This window comes from Anabrus simplex, chromosome 3, assembly GCF_040414725.1.
Source record: "Anabrus simplex isolate iqAnaSimp1 chromosome 3, ASM4041472v1, whole genome shotgun sequence".
Taxonomy (NCBI): Eukaryota; Metazoa; Arthropoda; class Insecta; order Orthoptera; family Tettigoniidae; genus Anabrus; species Anabrus simplex.
Genome location: NC_090267.1, coordinates 428972886 through 428986273, shown reverse-complemented (window position 1 = coordinate 428986273; position 13388 = coordinate 428972886). Strand labels below are relative to the sequence as shown.

Genomic DNA, 13388 nt, shown 5'->3' with positions numbered 1-13388 from the left:
GTTCATCATAGCGTTCCAGTTATCCAATCCCTATTCTGAGGCACTGGTTAGAATGAGCAGTGTGCATATTTAACGGAATAATGGCAGACGATTGTTCCCAGCCTGGTCAGTCCAACACTGGAACTTTAGACTGTTAGATCGACAGCGTAATACTGTCGTCATTGTTATGTCATATGTTGACTTCAGTTGGGAAAACCGCCAAGGTAGTCTTTCTGAGAATTCCGTTGCGAAGCACAGGTACATCCGCTAGTAATACAGTATTATATATAAACGACCCTATTGTTATCGATTGAAAGAGAAGTCAGAATAAGATAATTTTGCTCAGAAAATGGGGTCTTTAGTGTGCCTGGGAATTAGACTCTGGTGACTCACTTTTAAGCCTTCTAAAGTGCCAACCTCCATTATCGGGATTTGAACCCGCAATCTTAAACATAGTATACGACCGCCCACCCAACTACACTAAGCTGCTAGTACGTAGTCACGCACAGTATATTAGCCTCTGGAGAGCGGGTTTGAATGTAGGCTCTTTTTCTAATAATTGTTTTGTAATTTCCTTTCGCATTCGGCAATTTTATCAGATCTTCTTAGTTTATATACTATACTGGTAGGAAAAGGAACATGAATAAGGGCTAGTTCTTTAATATAACACATTTCGTTCATGTCGCTAATTACTGCAACCGAGAATGATGTGATTAAGATCTGCAATGTCCACTTGGTCCTTGTCGCATTTACGAGAATCCACCGTTCTAATTCGATGAAGGTGATTTGGGTATCAGTCATGAGTCATGACCGAGATGGATGCGCGTGATGGACGTAAGGCAATGCAGTCACCTGCTGAGAAGAACCACGCCTAAAATGTAAAATGTCGCAGAATTGTTTAAATTTCGAGCAGACTCTCTGCTGTATTGAAGTATGATCACGAGCAAATTGTTTTGAAAGGTTTAAAACCCTTAACATTTTAGAAGGTTTAAAACACAGAACATTTTAGAGGGGTAAGTTGAATGTAAAACAAAGAATTAATTGCGAAGCTTAAAAAGATAATGTTTCAAGTTTTCCTTGACGTCTGCTACTCACGAGTTTGCCTCTAGAGGGCAGTTGATGTGCTGTACAAGTGCTGTGGGCTGGAGCAGTGTGGGAGCGGTGCTACCACAGCCTAGTGTGTTACGCCAGTCGCTCAGTCGAGCTCGGGCTGGCTGCCTGTGTATTATAGTGTGTGTTGCAGTGTTTTCCATGGATTACTGTTCCATCACGCAACATGGCAGTCCGAGGTAGTGTGTTAGCTGCTACGTGAATGTTGTGCTTCCGTTTCTGTAAAAGTGTATACTACCACACAGAATTTTGGGTTATCATGACTTCTTTCAAAAATATATGATCGATAATAATAATAACAATAATAGGGCGGCCAAGGGATGGTGGATATTGAACCAACACGCGAGGAACACCACTGATCAACTTTACTTGCAATTAGTACCACTATGTGAGGAACACCCTGGGTCTGTGATTAGTATTATCGTGGGTGGGTCACTATGAGTTTACAGTATCCGTGATTAGTACCACTGTATGCGGAACACCATGGGCTTAAGTTGCCTGTGATTAGTACCACTATGTGAGGAACAGCACGGGTCTGTGTTACCACGGGACTGGGTGATTAGTACCACTGTATGAGCGACACCGTGGACCTGCGTTGCCTATGATTAGTATGATTAGTACCACTATGTGAGGAACATCACGGTTCCGAGCAGCTCCTGTGATAGTACTACTATGTAAGTAACTCGCCAATGGCGTAGCCGTGTTGAAACAGCGGATCCCGTTAGATCTCCGAAGTTAAGCAACATTGGGCGTGTTCACGATTTGGATGGGTTGCCACGCGCTGTTGGTGGGGGTAAAGGAATGGAGGAGCGGAAAGGAACTCAGGCACACCTCTGCGGAGGTTCGGACCTGCCTTCGGGCAGAATACACCCTTACCTTTGTAAGTAACTCCATGGGTCTGCATTAGCTATGATATGTGCCATTACCTGTGAGTAGTGCATTATCTGTGATTAGTAGCTCGATGTGAGGAACACCGTGAGTCTACGTTACTTCTGATTAGTACCTCTTCTTGAGGAACACCATGGGTCTATGTTGCCTGTGGGTGGGACTATAATGTGTGATACACCGTGGATCTACATTGCCAGTAATTAGTATCACTATGTGAGGGACACCACGGATCTAGCCGGCTCCCGTGATTAGTCCCATTAAAAGAGAGAGAAAAACACCCTGGGTCAGCGTTACTTGTGAGTAGTACCCTTATTTGAGGAACACCATGGGTCTGTGTTACTTATGCTTTTTGAGTGGTGCCATTATGTGACATGCCATGGGTCTACATTACCTGTGATTAGTACTACCATGCGAAGAACACCATGAGTCTACGTTACCTGTGGTTAGTACTGCTATTGGAGGAACACATTGGTTCTGCTTTACCAGTGATTAATACTATTATGGGGGGCCGGTGACCTGGAATTTGGACCCCTTTGGACAACGATCGTCATCTCAGAAAAAAACGGCGTTGTGAATTGGATCCACTGATTGTTTTGGATTCATGGTCAGGTTTCATCATAATTCGTTTTAGATTCTACTCAGTGGATACATTTTGAAGTTTTAATTAATGTTTCATTTCGTTGCACCTCCTACCATTAGGAGCCGATGACCTAGCTGTTAAGCACTCTTAAACAACGATCATAATAATCATCATCAATAGATAACATATGTGTGAGTAACTTAGTATCTGCATGGAATATGAAAATGAGTCATCTTCTTCCGTGTGTAATCAGTTTTCACTGCCTTGAGGAGACCCAGCCAATAAATTTTAAGACATTAAAATTGCATCACTTTTATTATTGACGGACACACAAAAATGAACAGTCGGCTATATCGCGTTCCCTGGGCTATTCTTGCTCCTTGATAGCATACATTATATGGAATAATAAATTGTGATCTGTTTAGTGGCAGGTGTCATAGTTCCTCTGGTCTTGGAGGTTTTTCCCCTTGCCGGGCTGAGTGGCTCAGACGGTTAAGGCGCTGGGCTTCTGACCCCAACTTGGCAGGTTCGATCCTGGCTCAGTCCGGTGGTATTTGAAGGTGCTCAAATACGACAGCCTCGTGTCGGTAGATTTACTGGCACGTAAAAGAACTCCTGCGGGAATAAATTCCGGCACCTCGGCGTCTCCGAAGACCGTAAAAGTAGTTAGTGGGACGTAAAGCAAATAACATTATTATTATTATTATTATTATTATTATTATTATTATTATTATTATTATTATTATTATTATTATTAGGTTTTTTCCAAATAACGTATTTGTTGACAATCATACGGTTCCATCTGTACCTATCACTTTTCTGATTGTTTAAAATATTTTAATGAAGCTTTGTATTTTTACAGGGGAGATAATTCTGTTTTTAACACCATTCATTGATTTGTAACTACAAAACGGAGTGCATTTTTGAAGTACTAATCATACTTTTGTATATTGAAAGGTTTTGCTCACAATCCGTCACCACTTGATCCGTAATTCTTGCTCAGAAAAAACTGTCGGGCTGACTGCTACCATCTAGATATTTGTGTTTAAAGAGGGTTTGCTAATTGCATTTAGTGGACGTTACTTCTTCACTGGTGTTGACATCGAATTCCACTTTCTGAAATGTAGTGCCTTAAAGTTACCGTCTGGAATCGGAAATGTGGAAAAAAAATCGTAGGAAAATAGGTTATTTTGACATTGCGTCATGTAGGGAAATCAAATGTCTGAAACTGCATCACACCGAGCTCGATAGCTGCAGTAACTTAAGTGCGGTCAGTATTCAGTACTCGGGAGATAGTAGGTTCGAACCCCACCACTATCGGCAACCCTGAATATGGTTTTCCGTGGTTTCCCATTTTCACACCAAGCAAATGGTTGGGCTGTAACTTAATTAAGGCGACGGCCGCTTCCTTCCCACTCCTAGCTCGTTCCTGTCCCATCGTCGCAATCGTCGACGTAAAACAACAGTACAATAACGAAAGCTTTCACCGTAGGTAAATTAAACGTTTAATATCTCATAGTTTTATCCTTGTTACATCCTTTTTGTAATACTAAGACAGAACAGAAATTATTTATGTTAATAACTGTTAATATGTAACTAGCTGTCAACACTACTATGCTTGGAACCAGTGCTTCAAGGATAAATGTCTTTACTCCTTTTAACTTCCTTACCTGAAAGTCGTATCGGCATTTAGATCGTTTAATGTGGAATGGCAACTAATAAAAACATCATCCATGATAGTTATTCTTCTTCTGCTTCTTTTCATGCCGTATCCTTCCTCATTTGATGTCGGCTCTAAGAGTGTGACTTACTGTGGAAATGCTGGTTCGATACCGGTCACACAGTTTTCTTAAATAAGATATTCGTCTTCGTCCACGGCTTCTTCTTTCTTCAATTTTACCATGGGTGATACTTTGAAGGAGTTGGTATTTGCTTCGCATCATGTGTCCAAAGTACTCTAGTTTTCTCCTTTTGATGGTGTGCATGACCTCTAGTTCATTTTGTAGTCGTTTAAGTACTTCGGTGTCGCGTACTTCATCCACCCAGTGGGCTTGTGTAGAGCTACATCTCGAAAGATTCTAATCTTTTGCTGGAACTAGCTGTGAGTGTCCAAGCCTCAGCCCCGTAGAGCAATACTCAGTAAACGTAGCACCGAAGTCTCTGGAGGTGAATACTAATGTTAAATTCCCTGCTGCAGAGGATTTTGGATATTTTCTTAAATCCAGCTCTTGTCTGTTCAGTTTGAGATCTTATTTCTATGGAACTGCCCCACTTGCGCTTAAATAATAGTTTAGCGATCTTAATTTTTGTTTATAAATAGGGTTCGACCGAATAAACGAAAAAGAAATACGCATATTAAAGGGTGAGGTAAAGTGTGGTTTCCCTTGATTGTAATGAGTAATGGCGATGTTTTCACTGACATGATGTTAGAAAAACTGTATTAAATGAAAACGGATGCTTTTTAAGGAAAGGATTCTAGTATTGTAATTTATTATAATGGCAAAATTATTTTCCTGAAAGAAAAATTATTTTGATGTCTTAACAGAACATATTTTGTTCTGTTCGTTGTATTGTACATTATTTCCATGTATACCACATGTATACCACCACTCCTTGCTTTCCTCACCGAGCCAGGAGTTGCTATTACATACCAGTCTGCCATGCCCACTGAATGCACATACCAACTGATGCTATGAACAACATCTTCGCACCATTCATAATAGGGCTGTACAAGGAATGGCATTTTTTCATGGCATCGCTCCGGTACTTTCATATTTTCAAAGCCAAGGATAAGTCTGGGGCTGGTCACTGAAAAGAATAAATTCGTTCTAGCCCGCACTAGAAGACAGAGTGCACTGTACGCACTATGTCTCGCCAGCAAAGGTATACATGTATGCTAGTCCACAAAAATTGGTCGCCACAGAAGTTGGCTTTCTTTAAAAATCCTCCTCTTTGAAATTGGAGGAACGTATTCTACACTACAGGTGGCAGGATTCAAAGTATCATCTCTTTGGCTTGTATCTTCCTACTGTGTTCACGAATCTCCTAATTTCGAGAATGTTTATAATTAATTATTTCGCTGCTGTCAGTTTTTGTGCTCTCGAGTGTTCACTTCCTTCCTGACTCTCGCTCTTTGCTATAATATTTCGTATTCGAGTGTCTCTTGTCTTACGCTTCATTACATTTGTCCAGTAGAGCAATTTGTAATGAGTATTTGCTTCATTAGTCTTATTGATATTATTTCCACACTTAGCTTGTATCCACTCCTACTCCTCTCCACCAATTTATGTCCAGTTTCAGAATTGCTATAAGCACTCCTCCATGGTTAACAGAAATGTTTCCCATTCCTAACATTTGAAAATGTCTGTATAGGCTTATATAGGTATGATATTATTGTGTGAATTGATAGGTTAGTTTTTAGTTAGAAGTTTGTTAATGTATAACAGATATTAATGTATATTAATTTGGTGCCATTCTGTTGGGTCAAGAGAATTATTTTAATTTGGTTATATATTTGATATAAAACATATATATTCATGTGTTGTGTCCATTGAAAAATATTATATTCGACAACCATATTACCAATAAACGGAGTATATACACTGCAATTGGAATCTATAATAAGCTCTGTTGTGTGCGTAGTATACATACATTATCATTTGAACTCGTTCTATAAACATTGAATACTAATGCTGGTTTTTCGTTGCTGGACGACATCCATAAGCTATTAGAAAATTTGAATATTTTTTCCGAACATTTTTGCCGTATGTTCCTTCGTGGTGTCAGTAAAGAAAATATTATATTCCAGCTGGCAATATAAGATGGCTTTATGGAGAGGTGTTATAGAAACTTATATTCAAGATAAAAGTTATTTCCGCTCCGACTATTACTTTCATTCTTTATTTTCTCTTTCTTTTCTGGTCTTTTCCCCAGTTATTTGGAGTCGACACTGATGCGGATTGAGTCTAGTTTTACGACCGTATGCCCTTCTTGACGCCAACCCTGTGTGGGGGGATATATTCACTGTTGCGTGTTTCTGTGTTAGTTGGTGCCCTTCTTGACGCCAACCCTGTGCGGGGGGGATATATTCACTGTTGCGTGTTTCTGTGTTAGTTGGTGTCACACAGCCCCCCGACGGTTGACCTGTACCATCACCATCACCACCACACGACCGTCAGTTGGCAGTTTCCATGCTGAGACCTAATGTTGAACTCCATGTGATGTCCAATTCGTCACTCAGCTTGAGAGGAACCCGCTCGCGTCCGATGTCTTATGTTCCTTCAGTTGACTGGGATTATAGCAACTAGCTACAAGTTTGCAGTGGAAGACATGAGTGTTACGATGAACTCGGTAATGTACTTCTCTAGAAATACCTCAAATTAATTTAGTTGCTGGCTTGATAATTGCGGAAACATTCGGCCATAACCTCAAACCATATCTTCTTCTTTTTCTTATTTTATGCCTCTTTTCCCACATCTGCGGGGTCGCGGTTGCGAAGTGTGTCGATCATGTAGATTCGGCCCTGTTTTCCGGCCGGATGCCCTTCCTGACGCCAACCTTGCATGGAGGGATGTAATCACTATTGCGTATTTCTGCGATGGTCGATAGTGTAGTGCGTTGTCTGAACCAGAAGAATTAAGGTATTAAAATTCCCGACCCGGTCGGGAATCGAACCCAGGACTCTCTGAACCGAAGGCCTCAACGCTGACCATTCAGCCTGTAAGTCGGACATAACCTCAAACCACATCTTATACAAACGTTCGCAATTCTTTCCTTATATTGTACCTTCGTTATGAAGAAGAACCAGTAATGAACAACAAAAAAGAAATAGGCTTACACAAATTAAAGGGTGAGGTAAAGATGTAGGCCTACTTAAGCGTGGTTTCCCTTGATTGTAATGACGAAGTGGAAAGATAGACGATAGAGTTATTAATGTTCAAGAAATTTAAGAAGTAAAGATAGTCTCTGCAGCGGCACCGGGCTAGTAGTTACTAAATTAGATAACAAAGTAATACATGCCGTAGTTCTCAATCGCTCATCTTAAGGGAACCCCCTTGCTTCATTAAGATACATTTTGGTTTCTACAAATCCAGACCTACCATTTACACTAGAGAGAAAACAGTTTCTGTAAAGCTGATGTTTTCTGTGACTATAAACTAGTCTTTGGGAGGGAAGGGGGGGGGGGGTTATACATCAGATTAGCTATTTATTTACCGAAGCATATTTACAACCGTGAGCAGCTTTATGTCGTTCCGCAAGCTAACTAATGTGAAGGTTGAAATTCTTAAGGACTCAAATCAGAGTTTTTAGCTTAGTAGGAGTGAAAAAGTATTCGCTAAAAAAAGAGCTGCAGTTTAGAAATATTTAACTGCCACTGTTAAAATAAGCTATCAACTGTTGCCCTGAACTTAGACCAGAACCTTTGTTATAGGTAACCGTATTTTAGCCAATAACTGACCAAAGAAAGACGGTAATATTCTGCTTCTGTTTAGGTTAGTTCTTCACATAACCACTTCGTAAGGGTTGATGCAAAGCAAAAGAAAAGTCACCTCCGTACAGGCCATGAAGGCCCTTGGAGGAGTGGAAGGTAAAGGCTTCCACCATTGTTAACCTCGGCACGTGGTGGGGTAGAGTGGTTAGCTCTACGCCCGGCCTCCTTTGCCCCCAGGAATTAACCTGGTACTTATTTTTGGTGTAGGCTGAGTGAACCTCAGGGCCATATGCACCTCCGGAAGTGGAAATCTCGTTTCTTAAATTTTACGACTTCCTGACGCGGATTCGAACCCACGTCCTTCCGGGCGAACCGAGCATGCCTTTACCGCCTCGGCCAGGTAGCCCCTTAAGGGTTGATAAAGACGCATTGGGAGCCTTTCTTTCCTGTCGTATTTGCTGTCCTGGCATGCCTGCAGTAGTGTTCGAAAATTGTCTATACTTGTTGCACCGGGCGAGTTGGCCATGCGTTTTTTTTAATGCCATTTGTTCGGGGCGTCGACCTATAGAGATATTTCACCCCTACTTGTACCATGTGATATGAATCAGCGTGTAATTGGAATGGAGGAAGTGTAGAGTGTTGAATGTGAGGAAAAGAACGTTAAGGACGACACGAACACCCAGTCCCCAGGCCAAGGATATTAATTCTTTACAATTAAAAACCCCTGACCCAGCTGGGAATCGAACCCGGGGCCGCCACGTGACAGGCGGACGCGTTGCCCCCTACACCGCGGGGCCGGACTGGCCGTGTGGTTAGGAGCGCGCTGCTGTGAGCTTGGATCCGGGAGATAGTGGGTTCGAACCCCACTGCCGGCAGCCCTGAAAATTGTCTTCCGTGGTTTCCCATTTTCACATCAGGCAAATGATGGGGCTGTACCTTAATTAAGGCCATGGCCGTTTCCTTCCCACTCCTAGGCCTTTCCTATCCCATCGTCGCCATAAGACCTACCTGTGTCGGTGCGACGTAAAAACAAATTATAAAGAAAAAAAAATATTGTTGCATGTGACTTAAGCGAACTACTAGTGGTTTTGCGTCGTACCGACACAGATAGGTTTTATGGCGACTATGGGAAAGGAAAGGGCTAGGAGTTGGAAGGAAGCGGGCGTGGCCTTAATTAAGACACAGCCCCATATTTGCCTGGTGTGAAAATGGGAAACCACGGAAGACCATTTTCAGGGCTGCCGACGGTGGGGTTCGAACCTAATCTCCCGAATACTGGATACTGGCCGCACTTAAGTGACTGCAGCTATCGAACTTGGTACAAGCTTTCTTTCCCTACTATGTGTTTATACACGTCTTCTCTTCCAATCTTTGCATTGAGATCTCCAAGGATCATTTTCACGTCAGACTTTTTTTACTACCGGTGTCTGCCATTCTCTGAACATGACCAACCCACCTAATTGTTCCCTGCTTAATTTTAACAATAATATCTGGCTGGCCAAACAATCCTTGCAGCTCTGCATTTTTCCTCATTCTCCATCCATCCTGCTTTCTAACTGCTCCAAATATCTTTCTCAATATCTTCCTTTCTCACCGCAACAGCCACTGTTCTTCTCTAGTAGTCATCACCCAGGATTCTGAGCCATACATCACTATAGGTCCTAGTACTGTAGTGTATATTTTTATTTTCGTATTCCTACTGACATTCGTGGATTTAAACATCTTTTGCAAGGCGTAAAAGCATCGGTTCCCACTTGTTATCCTTTCCTGTATTTCCCCAGAGGTTTTATTGTCTGCAGTTATTACTGAGCCTAGATATTTGAAAGCTGTAACTCTTTGATATTCCTTCCCATGTATTCTCACTGTGGTCCTTCCTCTTGCTCCCTCTGTATCAGCCATCTTCATATACTTTGTTTTATTTATATTCACTTCTACCCCTAAGTCCCTTGCTTTCTGTTCTAACAAAGCATAGTTCTCTTCAAGAGCTGTTTCGTTTCGTGCAATAATTGCCACATCATCAGCATATGCAATCACTTGTACTAATCTGTTCAGGATGGTTCCCCCTGGGTTGATGTGTAGTTGGCATATTACTTTTTGCCAGTGCAAAATTGAATGGAAGTGTGGAGAGAACATACGCTTGTCTCAGCCCCTTTTCAAGTAAAAGCGCCTCTGACAGATCCTGTTCCACTCTCACCTTGCACACTGTTGTTTTCAAGGTAATTTCTGTCAACCTAACCAATTTTCTCGGGATTCCAAACTCTCTCATGAAAATGAAAATTCACAGCCTGTTTCCAGTCATTCGACCGGGTCAGGAATGGAATGAATGAAGCCCCCATCTAGCGACGAGGATAGGAATTGTGTCGGCTGCTGAAGCCTGTCGCACTCCTCTGGAGGAACGATTAATGAATGACAGATGAAATGAAATTAAATGATATTGGAGAGTGTTGCTGGAATGAAAGATGACGGGGAAAATCGGAGTACCGGAGAAAAACCTGTCTCACCTCCGCTTTGTTCAGCACAAATCTCACATGGAGTGACCGGGATTTGAACCACGGAACCCAGTGGTGAGAGGCCAGCGCGCTGCCGCCTGAGCCACGGAGGCTCTTCCAAAATCTCTCATAAATGTATAAATTTTGCCTCTATCTAGACTGTCATATGCCTGTTTAAAATCAACATACAGCAGGTGCAGCTGCTTGTCATACTCATAAAACTTCTCCAGTAATTGTCGCAATATAAAAATATGATCCAGTGCAGAGCGATTTTTTTCTAAAATCTGCCTGGTAATCCCCTAGTATCCTTTCCATCCATAGTTCTAGTCTTGAGGCTAATATGTTACTGAAAACCTTGTTTTTTTCATCCAGCGAAGTAATCCTTTGGTAATTTCCACATACTGCCTTATCTCCTTTCTTATGTATTGGACATATTATGCCCGCTGTCCAATCCTTGGGCATTTCCTCCTTCATCCAAACCTCCGTTATCAACTCATGAACAGCCTTCTCTCCTCCTCCCCCATATCTCAACAGTTTTCCATCCCATGTTCACCTGGGACTTAGTTGTTATTTAATGCTTTAATTGCTATCCTGACCTCTTCTAAATCTGGGTGCTCTATTAACTCTTCATTCAATTCTCTTTCTTCAATCAATCAATCAATCAATCAATACTGATCTGCATTTAGGGCTGTCGCCCAGGTGGCAGATTCCCTGTCTGTTGTTTTCCTAGCCTTTTCTTAAATGTTTTCAAAGAAATTGGAAATTTATTGAACATCTCCCTTGGTAAGTTATTCCAATTCCTAACTCCCCTTCCTATAAATGAATATTTGCCCCAATTTGTCTTCTTGAATTCCAACTTTATCTTCATATTGTGATCTTTCCTACTTTTAAAGACGCCACTCAAACTTATTCGTCTACTAATGTCATTCCATGCCATCTCTCCGCTGACAGCTCGGAACATACCACTTAGTCGAGCAGCTCGTCTTCTTTCTTCCAGTTCTTCCCAGCCCAAACTTCGCAACATTTTTGTAACACTACTCTTTCGTCGAAAATCACCCAGAACAAATCGTGCTGCTTTTCTTTGGATTTTTCCAGTTCTTGAATCAGGTAACCCTGGTGAGGGTCCCATACACTGGAACCATACTCTAGTTGGGGTCTTACTACAACCCCTAAACACCCTCATAACCATGTACAGAGATCTGTACCCTTTATTTACAATCCCATTTATGTGATTACCTCAATGAAGATCTTTCCTTACATTAACCATCATCTTTCCCATCATCACTGATGTTTTCCACTTCTCTATCATCCTCATTATTTCCATTGAGTACCTTGTAAAAGTACTCCTGCCATCTTTCGAGCACTTTGCTTTTGTCGCCGATGAGGTTTCCTCGTCCTTAAAGAAAACAGCTCTTGGTTGAAATCCTCTCTTAATGTCTTTTGTTCTCTCATAAAACTTTCGTACCTCATTTCTATCCTTCGTGTCATCCAGTTCTTCGATTCACTTTCTCTCAAAAGCATTTTTTTTTTTTTTTTGATCTACATATGTTTTCGCCTCTTCTCCTCTTCTCTATGTACTCTTCCACTGTTTGCCTTGTCTTCCTTTGAATCATTCTTTGCGTAGCTTTATTCCTCTCTTAAATTAGTGTTAAGCAATCTTCATCAAACCATTCTGCTCTCTTTACATGTTCCTTCTTTCCCAAAGTATCATCTGCAACTTCACTGATAGTTGTTCTGATTATCTCCCACTTACTTTCCACATCTCCTTTCTCCCATAACTCCTTTCTTATTTCCAAAGATTCTGCTATTTTCTTCTTGTATTTCTCTTGCAATTCCACATTTAAAAACCCTGTACATCATGCGTTGTTTTCTTCTTACCTTTTCTTTTCTGCAAGTCTATTTTTTGTGTGTATTTTATTCCTACAAGATAATGGTCTGAATCAGCATCAGCACTTCTACAACTTCTAACATCCATGATGTCTGATGCATGACGCCTGTCTATGATAACATGGTCTATATGATTTCTTGTTACTCGATCTGGTGATATCCATGTCTCCTCCTTTGTTTTTTCGCGGGTGCCAAGTACTTTTGATTATCATCTGCTTCCCACTCGCAAAGTCAATCAGTCTCAAACCATTGTCATTACTGACTTCATACAAGCTTGCTTTTATTTTTTGCTAGTTGTTTTACGTCGCACCGACACAGATACGTCTCATTGCGACGATGGGATAGGAAAGGGGTAGGAGTGGGTAGGAAGCGACCGTGGCCTTAGATAGGTACAGCCCCAGCATTTCCTGGTGTGAAAATGGGAAACCACGGAAAACCATTTTCAGGGCTGCCGACAGTGGGGTTCGAACCTACAATCTCCCGAATACTGGATACTGGTCGCACGTAAGCGACTGCAGCTATCGAACTCTGTACAAGCTTTCTTTCCCTACTATGTGTTTATACACGTCTTCTCTTCCAATCTTTGCATTTACATCTCCAAGGATCATTTTCACGTCATGTCTTTGAACTTTGTTAATTTCTCTCTCCAATTTGGTGTAAAATGCATCTTTTCCTACTCTTCTGCCTCCTCTGTAGGGGCATACACACATAACATTGTAATATTGAGAATTTTGCCCGAAGTCTCAAAGAGCACGTCCTATCGTTGATTGCAATAAAGCTGATCACGCTTTCCTTTACAGAATTTTGTGTGAGGAACCCTGTGTGTCATTACTACCTTCTTCTCCTCCACTGTGCATCAGGATATGTTGACCAGACATTATCATCCCTTGCCCCTTCCATCTTTTTTTGCAAGTTGCTTTACGTCGCACCGACACAGATAGGTCTTATGGCGACGATGGGACAGGAAGGGGCTAGGAGTGGGAAGGAAGCGGCCGTGGCCTTAATTAAGGTACATCCCCAGCAT

General features: G+C 41.6%; 1 protein-coding gene across 5 annotated transcripts in view; it reads left to right on the top strand.

The window, feature by feature from the left end:
- The window catches only part of Synd (protein kinase C and casein kinase substrate in neurons protein Synd), a 762925-nt gene that overhangs the window by 449728 nt on the left and 299809 nt on the right, over positions 1–13388 (top strand). The window contains exon 1 of one of the 5 annotated variants that reach the window (XM_067143440.2): positions 1137–1268. The exons of the other annotated variants lie outside the window; for them this stretch is intronic. The gene's annotated coding sequence lies outside the window, so the exon portion shown is untranslated. Of the gene's footprint in view, positions 1–1136; positions 1269–13388 lie in introns of those variants that run through there. 5 annotated transcript variants of the gene reach the window in all.